Below are 14,346 nucleotides of genomic sequence, written 5' to 3'. Positions count from 1 at the left end.
TCGTATGGAGTGTGCCAGGTACTGTTGCACAGTTGTCGGATGAGCACTGATATCTGGTCATTTACATGTGTATCCCCCAATAGACAAACAGATGCTCTATATGGTGGTTAAGTTATATCACTACAGTCGAGTATTATGTGTATTATGTGTGCCATAGTTTGCTGACAGATATTGCTGACATATTTTCCTTCTCCTTTTCAGGGCTATGGTTCACCAGCGAAACCCTGCGTACTACGCTGCAGAGGAGGAAGAGATACACCAGAGCCTGGTGCGGGATTTCACAATACTCTTTTCCTGCACCAGCCAGAACCAGCAGGAGAAGGCTGCACTGTGACAAGACCTGGTCCATCGGGTAAATGACATAGGCACACATAACCGGACATATGAGCAGGTACGCCATCACTGCAGTGATTTAATTAGAAATGTCCGTCAGCATGCGTCGGATATCCACAGGCAGCAGCTTGCCACAGGTAGTGGGGTGTCTAGACATCCCCCCTCACCAGACTGGAGGGACTACTCCTAAGTGTTGTGGCTCCAGCCCAACAGCAACAGCAGCAGCATACATGTGTAATGATGGAGGCTGGAGCCACCCAGCAGCAGGACATGGAGCATGCAGGTAACATGCCATGTGTATAGTTGACCGTTCTGTACACTGTTAGGTTATGCATGTGTGAGGTGTGTCCTCGTTGTGTAGCTGTAATCTTGGTAATTATTGTGCAAGAGTGATATTCTCAATATTAGCAGTAGACCTGTGGAAGCTAACTGTTGTACTACTGAACTGTATCATACCCACAGTATCAATGGCACAGTTGTGCCCACTGACAATAAATGTCTAATTTCTGCAGGTCCCTCTGGTGTAACAGCAAGGCAGCCTATCCATGCTGGTGAATGTGTAATACCATTACCTTCAATACTCTTGATACTAACAGTAATAATAGGCTGAATCAGTAGTGCTATGTGTTTGATTGCAGGTGTGTTTGTGTCTGTGTGTTGATATCTCATATACTGAGGTGTGTGCATGTGCCCATGTGTGCATGTGTGCATGTGTGCATGTGCCCATATGTGCATGTGTGCATGTGCCCATGTGTGCATGTGCCCATGTGTGCATGTGCACATGTGTGCATGTGCCCATGTGTGCATGTGTGCATGTGCCCATGTGTGCATGTGCCCATGTGTGCATGTGTGCATGTGTGCATGTGTGTATCAGTGGTGACATTGTGTACACATTGTAAACTGTGTTTTCTGTCTTACTCCCACAGGTTCTGGTGCTGCTCTGGTGTTGTGCAGCAGGGAACCTGAATCAGCTGCTGTGGATAGTGATAATGATGATACCTGTGTAATGGCACAGGTAGGTGTGCCAGAGTCCGTCATTGGTCAGCCAATTGACACTACACAGCTGTCGACCCCATCTATGCGCACAGTCATCCTGCCAATACATCCTTTGTCACCAATGTCCCTAGGTGATGGACAGGATACAGTGGGCATTGACCAGGATAATGTGGTATCGGTGGCACATGCATCCCCACACAGCAGCCATGGCCAGGGTCCTGACATGGTACCACACAGGCAGACATCCAGGGGTTCTCGTGGGAGCATCCGTGGGCATACCACCCCTGTCAGGCGTGCCCACAGAGGTCTTTCAACCTCAGCTATGTTTCGGGCTGTAATGCAGGCACAGTCACATATGGAACGGTATACCAGACAGGGTCTGAGGAAGCTGAGAGCATGTCACACAGCTATGAGTGACAGTATGCGTGATGTTGCGGCTGCCATCCGTAACTTCACCAAGGTCATTGACAGACATTGGGGGGACACATTAGATCTGTTCCACAACTACATGTCCATGAGCCAGGGCAATGGTGGATGGTTGAGGCATCGACATGGCCGTATGCCAGCAACAGCAGCAGCTGGCAGTCGTCGCAGACATCAGGCCCGCGGGCGCTCACATAGTGCCAGCAGCAGCCCCAGCAATGCTGGGTCTGTGCTGTCATCAGACTGCCCCAGGAGACCACGTGCACATGGCTCTGGACAGTCCCAACAGGGACCTGTCTCCAGTCACCAACCACCTGCTTCTGATGACAGTACCCAGTCTGGCTTAGTACCTGATACAGTCCATAGCACCCCTGCCAGGCACAGGTACCGTGTCCATGGCCACAGACAGTGATCTGTATGACCTGGCAGGTACAGTCTGTGGCTGTCCACAAACACCTGTATATGGCAGCCATGAGGTGGGACTGTGTGCATGCATACACACATGCAAATTGATAACACCTAGGACTACTGCATACATGCACACACTGCATCAACATTGCCCCATCTTGTACTGCTGTCCCTCACCAACACACACACACAGACATGTCAATTGGTTGTATCAGTGGCAGACTCAGGCATACCAGGTACACACCCTGTGCATATGATGAAACTGTGCCGCCTCCTGCAATCTGTAACATCGGTGCAGGAACAGGTTAACATGGTGCTGATGCATAGGGTGACTACATAGAAGTGTTGTAAGAGTATAATGTTGACAACAGTACAGTGTAATGATATCATTGTGGGTATATCCCAGCATGCCTAATGCAGTTACAGTATGAATGTCATTGTATTGTTTTGTACACCCATAGTAATTACCAAAGTGTACTGTCTGCACATCTTTGCATACTGGTGGTGAGGCTGTCAAGAGATGGCCACCTACATAGGCAGCACAGGGGATAGAAAAATGTACATATTGATACTCAATGATGGTCATGTCAACTGCGAGTTGCATGCTGTCCATACTCGACTCTGCAATGAGGATGTTTGAGGATGTTGATATCTGTGCAGTAATACACAACAGGTTCAAGACTCACAAGAGCACACTAGCACTACAAGGTCACACATCATACCATGCATGACAGCACCAAAACACAGAACTAACTATGACAGGAGGGAGAGTCTCCATACATGTCAAGGATACTGTGGTGCCAGGACAGGTAGCATACATCATACTAAGTCTGGAACTGCTGAGTGAGGGCTCAGTGTCTGTTATTTGAAATGTGTATTATTACAGGTATGAGCACTTGGGTATCAGGCCAGTTATTCAGCATTACGAAGGTACGTGGCCTATACACTTGTGGGGGGGGGGGCTGGACCCAGCCCATCTGACCTGTGAATGTCTGGGTACAGGCTTATAGTGCCTGCATATATGCACTGTTACCTACTGGAAGTCATACACCTTGTTTGTTGTAGCATAGTCTACATACAGGCCTGCTGACTGTAACTTTGTTTGTATGCATGTTTGCTTGTTATGTTCCTGAAACACTGATTCCACCTGCAGTGCAGATTTACAGTGCCTCTGTGGATCCCTAGTGACATCTGTATTGCTTACTGTACTGATGTCCATGTCTCACTTGACAGAATGTCACTGTTTGTCCTGTTTGCATGTAGGTTGCCTGTAACACATTGCATATGACTTACCTCGCATTTGCTCAAGACAGCATTCATATATGCCAGCACTAACAAATCAGGAGCACTACATCCTCACATACTCACCTTGAGTACCTTGTTCCCCATTGGCCCTATGTGTCGTTACTTAGTATGGGATTCACAATGCTATGGTAGCATGTGCAAAGGTCACCTGTCAATCTACTCTCTGGTCCAGTTGGTGAATTTGTGAGTCATGTGGCAATGTTACAGCTGCCTCATGTACACAGACAACCCTCTCCCCTTCCCATGCACTTACAACACATGTGAGAGATGCAACCACATAGCCAAACTGGGGGCTAAGCTCTCTTAACTCAGTACTGGCATACCCTGTCAGGTGGAGTGGGATACTACAGTGAATACAGTACCAGTCTCACATACACCTGCCACGACCGCAATCCAAACACAGAAACACACAGGTACATTCTTGGACTCTCAGAATAGCATCCTGCCTGAGCGGCTGACACCTGCAAAGCAGACAAACAAACAAACGTTAAGCCAGAGCAGAGCACGTGCAACACATAGCTCACAAAGCCTGTGTGCCAAACAGTCACAGGCCATACAGCTTGACAACACACCTGCTACAGTTGTATGAGGTACCTCTATCGTCAGGTACACTGAGGTCCTGCTCACCAGGCTGAACAAGGTGAAGGTCACGCTGAGATGCCCATCGGGCACTATGATCCACCACATAACACAAGCATACAGGTCACTCCAAGGCATGTAGAAATATGACTCAGTCATTGTCTGTGCCAGTGTGTATGACCTGTGATGCACCTCCCTGGAATACATGTTAGGGGACATAGAGGGGCTGTCTGAGCTTGTGGCACAGGCTAGTATGACCCTGACCTTGAGTAGCATCTTACCCTCACCAAGAATGCTGCCACAATATGTAGACAGGATGATCAGTTTTTACAATACCATATGTTTCGGTGACATTCATAGGGGATCCAATGCCTGTCAGTGTGGGATTACATGCTGGACAAGCCACATTGCTTTGCTTGGGACAGCTTGCAGCTGTCACCCATGGGCTGTTGTATATTGGCAGAGGCTGTTGCTACACACATAGTGCCTTTGTATGCAAGGCTGACATTACATAGCCACCTACACAGGTATCACATGGGATAGGACACTAATAGTAATGCTACTCAACAGCAGCAGTGTAAACCTCAAGATGCATGCAGTGGAAACTGTCCTTAGTATGGGGTACAGCAATATCCGTGCAGTAACAGACTCCTAGTACAAGGCCCCCTGGTGCACACCATCACTGCCAGGTCATACCTCATACCATGCTTGTCGTCCCCTACACATGCACCAAACCAGAACAGGGGGGATGTATCCAAAGGCACCTCAGATACACACACCCCCAGGTTGCTGGCACAGCACAAAGCATCAGTGCCTATCCATGTGCAACTAACAGTGGGTTAAACTGCCTTCAGGTTCATAGCCTGGCACACACCACCCTCCCATACCCAGGAAACCCACTTGGCCTTCCTGACAACACTGGGAATATGACGGTCTCTACAAACACCATTATATGGGTGGACTGCGACTACCCAAACATAGAGTGTGAGCATTACTCTAGCTCCAAGACCCTATCTGAAGGGTTCTTAGCATTCATTCCCTGCATTGCTATGGAACAACTTGTTACCACTCCCACAAGAGGTGACAACATGCTGCACCTCTTCATCACCAACATGTGGACTATATCCTCCAGACCAGTCATGTATCCCTCGCTGGTGGGATGACACCATCTACAACCCACACTGTATATTCACATACCACATGCAGCCCCTGCACAGAACACCACAGTCATACAGTTGTCCAATGCATATTCCATGTATTCACATGAGGCAGGCTTCGGACATGGGACCTATTGAAGTTCACAGGTACATATGTGTAGGTGGCACACACGTACATCATGTCTGCATTGGTATTACTGATATAATGTATGTCGTGCAATATTGGGAACAACACCCCACACACATGGACAAACATACACATGGCATTTATAGGATACAAACCCCTACCTAACTATGTTACGTCACTTGTGAGAGACGCAGTAGCAGAGTGTGCTATTTGCATTACTGGGAGGCTTGCTTCCTCCTGCTGTACTTATAGGGTGCTGACATCATCAGTGTTTAGACAGTGGAATATGAAGCATGTGTTGTGTAGTAATAGTTGCCAAAAGGGACATTTCTCTTACACATAGAATTGCACACACACTACTCCCCCCCACACACAGTCACACACACCCTGAGCACTTGCAGGATTTAAACCCCTACCTAACTATGTTATGACACTTGTGAGAGGTGCAGCAGCAGAGCGCGCTATTTGCATTACTGGGAGGCTTGTTTCCTCCTGCTGTACTTATAGGGTGCTGACATCATCAGTGTTTAGACAGTGGAATATGCAGCACGTGTTGTGTAGTAATAGTTGCCAAAAGGGACATTTCTCTTACACATAGAATTGCACATACACTACTCCCCCCCACACAGTCACACACACACACTGAGCACTTGCAGGATTCAAACCCCTACCTAACTATGTTATGACACTTGTGAGAGACGCAGTAGCAGAGCGTGCTATGTGCATTACTGGGAGGATTGCTTTCTCCTGCTGTACTTATAGGGTGCTGACATCATCAGTGTTCAGACAGTGGAATATGCAGCATGTGTTGTGTAGCAATAGTTGCCAAAAGGGACATTTCTCTTACACATAGAATTGCGCACACACTACTCCCTCCCCACACAGTCTCACACACACTGAGCACTTGCAGGATTCAAACCCCTACCTAACTATGTTATGACACTTGTGAGAGACGCAGTAGCAGGGCGCGCTATTCAAATTACTGGGAGGCTTGCTTTCTCCTGCTGTACTTATAGGGTGCTGACATCATCAGTGTTTAGACAGTGGAATATGCAGCATGTGTTGTGTTGTACTAGTTGCCAAAAGGGACATTTCTCTTTCACATGGAATTGCACACACTACTCCCCCACACACAGAGCACTTGCAGGATTCAAACCCCTACCTACTTATGTTATAACACTTGTGAGAGATGCAGCAGCAGAGCGTGCTATTCAAATTACTGGGTATCATTTCTGCTCCTGACATATGCATACTGTGCTGACATCATTATGTATGAAGAGGTATGTACATCTGTTACTATCCATCAGTACAGGGTAGAGCATATCTATTCATTAACTTTGCACAGGCACAGTGGCCTACTGTACTGCGGAGGCAGATGCCAAATACACTGTGGATAGCCTTCTGTATTCCCTAGGGACAACAGCCTAGTATTGCACTCTATGGACATATGTTTACCTGTCAGATGCAAGTATCTGTTGCTCATATACTGTTTGTGGGTCTTTATTGCCATAGCTTACCCTGTCTCTATGAACAACTTGTGTACTGTGGAAGATATTTGCATATGAGTGGGATCCAGTACTTTACTTATGTCTCTGTTGTAATTTCACTGTGTGCACTGGGCAGATTTCTGTATTGTGGGAGGTTCCTGTGTTAACACATACAAATGCCAGATATGTGTGTGCAACTGCTGAACTGTGACATGGCCTAAGTGTGTGAGCATGCCCAGTTCACAGTTTCTATGGCTTGACTGACACGTCTCATTTATCTAAGTGTGCGAGCATGCCCAGTGTGAACTTTCCTTATGTTGGGATCTGTGGTCCAGCACATTTGTGTTTGTGTGTGGACGTCATCTACATTTCACATGTACAGTTGAGTGTTGGACATCAGGTTGTGTTCTTACTGCCCAACTGCTTTGTGTCTGAACCTAACAGGCATTATGCTGTGCCTGCAGGGTCGCCATGGGATAGTTTGCATACAGTTGTCAACATCCTTTCCTACTGACCAAACAGTTGTATTGTCGTATAGTGTACTGGTGCAGTACTTTCACTGTGTTGGACAGTATCATCGGTTTTAGTCCTATCACTGCTTGTAATATTTATAGTGAGCACACCAGACTGGTTGAGGGCCAGTTGTGCAGATATGACCATGTTGCATTTTGTTCAGATATGGACAGCATAGTACATGATTGTCCGACATTGTTAATGTATTCCACAACTTGTGTGGACAGTGACAAACAATGGCCATGTGCCCTAGTCCATTTGTAATGCTAGTCAGAGAGTGTTTGTCCTTCAACAAACATTTACTGGTGTTTGCCATGACATATGTCAAGGTTAGTGTGCTCTGCCTCTGTCTACCCGTGACATACAGGTGATATCCAGGGTACACCTACCATCTCCCATCCAGTCATCATGATTCCTCTGGATGACAGTCAATGAGGGGCTCCCTGGATAACCTGTACTGGGTGTTTAGTCATGAGTGGAGTGAGCTTCTGGGTTATGGACCAATCGGTACAGCATGTCCTGTTTATGTCTGTGCTGGGGTTCAGGCCTGTCAGCTGCATAGGTCACCAGCATTCAGATTTTACATGGTGCCAAATGTCCATTGATACCAGCTTGGTCATGGCTTTATACATCAGGCACAGTTCACCTCCAGCCAGGCGGTATGGCACTGTGTGGAGCTGCATTTTGTTTAATCAGGTGACACATGGCATCTGTTACAGCTCTGCGATCCTCCTGGTGAGGTATTTGTGGGGTCTTTCCAGTTGATGCAGGTGTCTGCTAAGGTACATCCCTAAAGGACCATTGTACACAATTGTGAGGCTGCTGATGGATGACTGGAGAGGCACATTGACCTACCCTGACCTAGCTGTGCTTACCTTCATGATTAGGTGGGTATATGGTATGTTTCTGTAACCACTACAGACATATGGTTGTCACATGCAGGATATCTATCACCTTGTGTTCCCAGGTCTCTTATTGCTCCTGATGTACTTACTGGGTTAACACCTATGTGATAAAACAAACCACAGGAACAGGATACAGGATACAACAGATTTATTCCGGTACCTCGGCTCAACAGCCTTCAAAGGAATAAACATCAAAGCACCAGGTGCATTTTATATACTAGTGCAACCCAACAATCAATCAATAATTCAATTGAATTAGATTCAATTAAAACCATGATACAACTCCAACTCTTGAATGTGATGTCATCGCTAGAAAAAAGAAAAAGTTGAACAGAGATATTTCTGATTTCAAAAGTAACATAATTTACTCTTGGCAGCGTCAGCGCAAGAATGGTACATCTCGGAAAAGAGTATCAGAAGGCAGTTCACGTAGTGGGCGTTATTCTTCTGTTTCATCATCAGACACAGCCACCAGCAGTAAAAAAAGTGTTTCTTTTGAACGCGTTGACTTGGTGGATGATACCGGAGTGTTGACCGAAGGAGAAGAACAAGGCAGATGGAATTTTCGGCAGGGGGCAAAACGCAAGTCTCGCCCCAAAGGTCGCAACAGAAGGTACTGATTCTCTTTTTCACGCTTACTTGGGGAATGCTCTCTGTTACAATGAGCGTGTTGAATTTTCTAATGGCGGTTCCTCAGAAACTGGTGTGAACAGTACAAATGTAATCAATTTAAGCGACCTTGTTCTAACATTTGAAATGCTAATGGTGCTGAATTTGGGTAGCAAATTTATGCCGACGAAAGTACCTGCTTTTTGTGACATTCTCATGGACATTAAACGCTTTTGTAGGAAATTATATTTAAAAGTATTTTTTGCAAAAAGCTGTGTTAATAGCAATAATTCTGTGATAACTGTTGGAAGCAGTGTGAATGCTTTTGCAGATTCGAACGCTGTTCTGAATAGTTCTTTTTGTTCTTTTGATTCAGATGATTTTTCTATCTTATTGGATCCTTTATTGGATCTTTCCATTCATGATGTTGAAGCTGAAAATTTACTAGTTAGTGATAATCAGGAGGTTAGTGGCTCAGTTGTTAATATTAATGAGGTAAGGGCTTCTGATATTCATTCAGACCATTTTTTCACCGGTTATGGTAGATTTATTCTACCTCAACTACCGAATAGAAGCTCTTTTTGTCCACCGTTTTGAGGACATTTGAAAATGTCTTATGCAAAAAGGCAGAAGTTGAATATGTTATATTTTTGAAGCAATTTTTTACCTTCAATTTAAGTAAGTCTGAATGGTGTGCTTTGAAAAATATGAAGGAAGCTTCAAAAAAGTATGGAAAGGTGTCATTATTTAAAAATGAACTATGATTTACTATGCAATGATCATGTTTATGTTGAATTGCCTAAGAATCCTATTAATGAATATAATTCTGCCCTTTTGGAAATTCTTGAGAGAGGCGAAAGGTTGGGTTTTTTAAGTAGTAAAGATGTTAAACGTTTATATGTTGCTAATCCTAAGGACCCTACTTTTTACGCATTGCCAAAAATACACAAAAATATCCAAGACCCCCCCTGGTCGTCCTATTGTGTCCTGTTGTGGTGGTTTCCTGGAGTATGTAGGCATTTTTTTGGATAGCATATTAAAGAATGAATTAAAATATGTTGCCTCTCATATCAGCAATACTAATCAGTATTGTGATTTGATTAAAAACTTTAATGGGATTCTAGTTTTTACTGGGCTACAGTTGATGTAAAGTCCCTGTACACTAATATTAGTACTAAATTAGGTTTGGAAGCTATCATGAAAATCTTGGGTGAGGGTCCGCGCACTTCTTTTACTATTTCTCTTTTAGAGTTTGCACTTAGCCACAACTACTTTGTATTTGACAATAAGATTTTTCTTCAGGTAGAAGGGACTGCGATGGGGGCTAGTTTTGCCCCAACTTATGCGATCTTGTTCATGTCATTTTTTGAAATCAATTTTCTATATACGTTAGAATTTTTTCAAAAAAAGTGTTATTTCCTATTATAGATTTATTGACGATCTAATTTTTATCTGTAAAGGAGATATTTCAGATTTTGATAAATTTATGGTTGGTCTTCATCAAAATAAGTTTGGACTAGAGTTTACATATGTTGTGAATCAATAAGAAATCCAATTTTTGGATATTTTGTTATATGTAGATAAACAAGGAATAGTTCAATTTAGACCTTATAGGAAGGAGGTAGCTTCTAATAATTTTTTGCATGCAACTAGTGCACACCCTTTACATCTGATTGAGGCCCTTCCCTATGGTGAATTCAAACGCATATACGAACACACTTCTGAGCATATGTTTTTGGAATTGGAATTTGAAAATGTTTGTAAGAGATTGTCTAATAGGGGCTATTCTGAAAGTTTAATCAGGAAAAGTCGTGTAAGATTAGACTCTAATTTAAAAAAGAATCAAGTTACAAAGATATTTTGTAAAAATTTAGGTCATAAACAGACGAGTACTAATTATGACAGTTTATTTTTTGTTACAAAATATTCTCTTTTTTCTGGCATTCTAAGTAATATTGTTAATTTTTTATGGCCTATCGTTTATAAAAATGAAGAGATAGGTCATCTTTTTCCTGAACATGTCTCTTTTTCATATGGTAGATATGCTAACCTTAAGGAAATTCTGAAACCTAAACACTTGATAAGTGATGTTTCTTTGTTGGATTCTGGTATCCATTATGGCATGTCGAAATGTGGCAAATGCAAAGTATGTGTGAGAGTAAGAAATTTATCTGGTTGCACTATCAATGGGGTAAAATATATTGCTGAAAATAATTTCAATTGTAGATCCTGTGGTGTGGTATACATTATTGGTTGTGGTTGTGCTTTGCCAAAATATTACATAGGTCAAACGAAACGCCAATTGAAAATACGTATTTTAGAACATATTGGTGATGTTTGTAATGCTAGGATTGATAGCCCTATATTTGAACATTTTCATGCAATACACAATGGGTTGATTGACTCATTGTTTTTTTGTGCTTTAGCCAAACCTAATGTACATTGTGGAGGTAATTTTCAGCAGAGTTTATTAAATCTAGAAAGTAGATTTATTCTAAAGTTTGGCACTCTCAAACCTAAAGGCCTGAATTTGGAAGTAAACCTGAATATTTAGCAATAAAAATATTTAGTATTAAAAATATTTAGTATTAACATTACATTAATAGTAATATTTATTATTGTTTGAAATTAATGTTCTGTATTTTATATTTCTAATAGTGATGCATTGTACCTGTATTGTACCTGGTTTGTACCTTTAACTCTCTGGAGTTGTATCATGGTTTTAATTGAATCTAATTCAATTGAATTATTGATTGATTGTTGGGTTGCACTAGTATATAAAATGCACCTGGTGCTTTGATGTTTATTCCTTTGAAGGCTGTTGAGCCGATGTACCGGAATAAATCTGTTGTATCCTGTATCCTGTTCCTGTGGTTTGTTTTATTATTTTTGCTGCTTGCTGTTGGTTGCTGTTAACACCTGTGTGGTAATTTCTGGCCATGTACTGTGTTTCCACAGGAGATGACTATACACTATTCTGCATTTAGCTTGATGACATGGCTGTGGCACCACTTGTCTGTTTCTATGTGTGCCTTTTGTAAGTTGCTTGTGTCAGCTGGAGGGTCCGATATGGTGGGCAGTTTGTAGTCCTCTGCGAACCTGTTCAGACAGAGTCCTTCCATGTTGGCCTGTACCTATGTGACATATATAGCATACAAGGGAGGATCCAGGACCATGCCTTGTGGGATGCCAGTTGTACCTGGTTTGCAGTCTGACATGGCTGCAGCAAGTCTGACCAGGTCAGTTCTGTCCTTGAGCTGGTTTGCAACTCATCTACTGGGATAGGGGTTTATAGTTAGGCTGGTGAGCTTATCTGTACTGCCAACTAGGGTATTGTATGGAAGGGTTTAGCAAGGTCCAAATAGGCTGTGTGATCCACATTCCCCACATCAATGGCCTTGGTGCGCATTTCACATGAGTAAGACATGTGTAAGGGGCAGGATCTGCCTATGACAGCCACACTGGATAGGGTCCAATGTCTGTAGGTACCCAATCTCGTTATCCCTGGGATCCATGATCATCCTCTCCATTACTTTGCCAACCCAGATAGTCAGGGTTGAGGGGTGATAGTTTGCAGTATCCATTCAGGCACCCTCTTTGTGGTGAGGGACCACTGTTGCTGTACACTGCTCTTTGGGTACATATCCTGTGGTAGGACTGATAGTGCGCAGTACTGCTATTTGGTTTTACATTCTTCTTACAGTACTTGTTGGACACAACCCAGGACACCATCTGGTACCATTGATGCTGTGTGGTGTGCTTTGTAGATGCTGGCTGTTACCTCAGCATCTGCAATGTCAGGGGGGCCAGCACTCTGCTGGGATATATATTTGGCAGTTAGGTGCTGGTGGGGAGTTTGCAAACAATCTGTTAGGTAGGATGTTGGCAATGTGTGTGGGTTTGGTGTATTGTTTGTGATATTAGAGTGCTGCAGAGCATATCTGTGGATTATCACCATGGTTCCTACCATCAGGTAGGACAGCTGTGTGATAATCCTTTGTGTCCTGCACAATTTGTATCATTATAGGTTCATAGGTTCATACTAGGCTATCTGCCCTGGCCTTGTTTGAGCATGGACAGACTGTGTGTGAGTTTCGACACCCCTTGCAATGTGCATATTATGCCCATGTAGGGTTTACTTTACTAGATGTGACACAGGGATGGCCCCCAGTGTACACCTACTATCTCCCATGCACTTCACCAGATTTCTCTTGTTGAGTATGAGTGTGGAGCTCAGCCTATCATGGACTGGGATTCTGTTCCAGAGTGTAAGGAGCCTCTGGTTATGGATCTGTCCCTCCAGCACATCCTATTTATCTATGTGTGGAGGTTCAGATATCTCACTGTGGTGTCTCTGCTAGATTTGGGGTTTCTGCAGTGGAGCATGTCCATTCATTCTGGATTGGACATGGCCTTGTACATCAGGTATACATCGCCTCTGACTGGGCAGTATGCTTCTGAATTGGGCTGTGGTTTCTTCAGCCAGGCTGCAGATGTCAAATGTTTGGACCCTTTATCCTGTTGGTGAGGTACATTTGGGGTCTTTCTAACTGCTGCAGGTGTAAGGTAAGGTACATCCGAACTGGGGCATTGTTGTCACGTATGGGCCTGATAAGGGAAGAGTATGGGGGCACAGTGACCTCTCTTGATTTACATATGCATCCTTTCATATTAAGGTGGGCAATATAGCAGGTCTTCCTGGCCACCTTTGCAATGTGAGTGTCACATGACAGGTTACCGTCCACTTGTGTCCCTAGGTCCCTGATTACTTCTTCCATACATAATGGATTGCCACCTATGTCATACTTTGTGTGTGCCTTGTTTGGTATTTGTTGAGACATTCATACTCTGCAGTGTCTTCAGGAAGGCTGGCTGGGGTACCTGGGTTTGTGAGTGTGGTCTGTTGCAGGCTGCAAACAGGGACACAGTTTGAGCCACTGTTACTTGCCCGTGGATAGTCCATGCTGCTTCTTGCTGTGGTATCAACCTGGGGGTGTGGTTATCCTTGACAATTACTGATAGCCACACTCCTATTCTAGTGTGTTCCATGTTTTGGAGCTGTAGAGCATGTTATGAGGCATAACCTGGTAGTATTAGGGTGCTCTTCTGGGCCTTGATCCAGGTTTCTGTTACAGAACAGATATTACCATTCTCCATGCTGTGGTGGGTTTGGTCTACATGCACCTTGCAGGTTAGACTTCTGGCATTGGTTAGCATTACGTCCAGGTTGTTATCCCTTGTACTACCTATGGTGGTGGGTTTGTGTTTCCAGCCTTACCTATTCAAGGCACAATGGGGTGACAACAGCCTTTGACAGTATCCACACAGCCAGGTGTGCTGGGTGCATGCCATCCCTAGCAGGTGGAGCAGCATGTCTTGCTCAGCATGTCAGCCCAGGCTGTCAGCCATGTGTTCCCCCTTGCTAACAGCAATACTTCAGCCAATTATTGTACTTGATCTTGTTGTCTTCATAGTATGGCATCATGCTTGGTAAGGGTGAGATG

The sequence above is a fragment of the Protopterus annectens genome, chromosome 7.part0 (assembly GCF_019279795.1).
Source record: "Protopterus annectens isolate FY-2018-M chromosome 7.part0, PAN1.0, whole genome shotgun sequence".
NCBI classification, from domain to species: Eukaryota; Metazoa; Chordata; order Ceratodontiformes; family Protopteridae; genus Protopterus; species Protopterus annectens.
The sequence above is the reverse complement of the archived record's forward strand: the minus strand, read 5'-3'. Positions refer to the sequence as shown.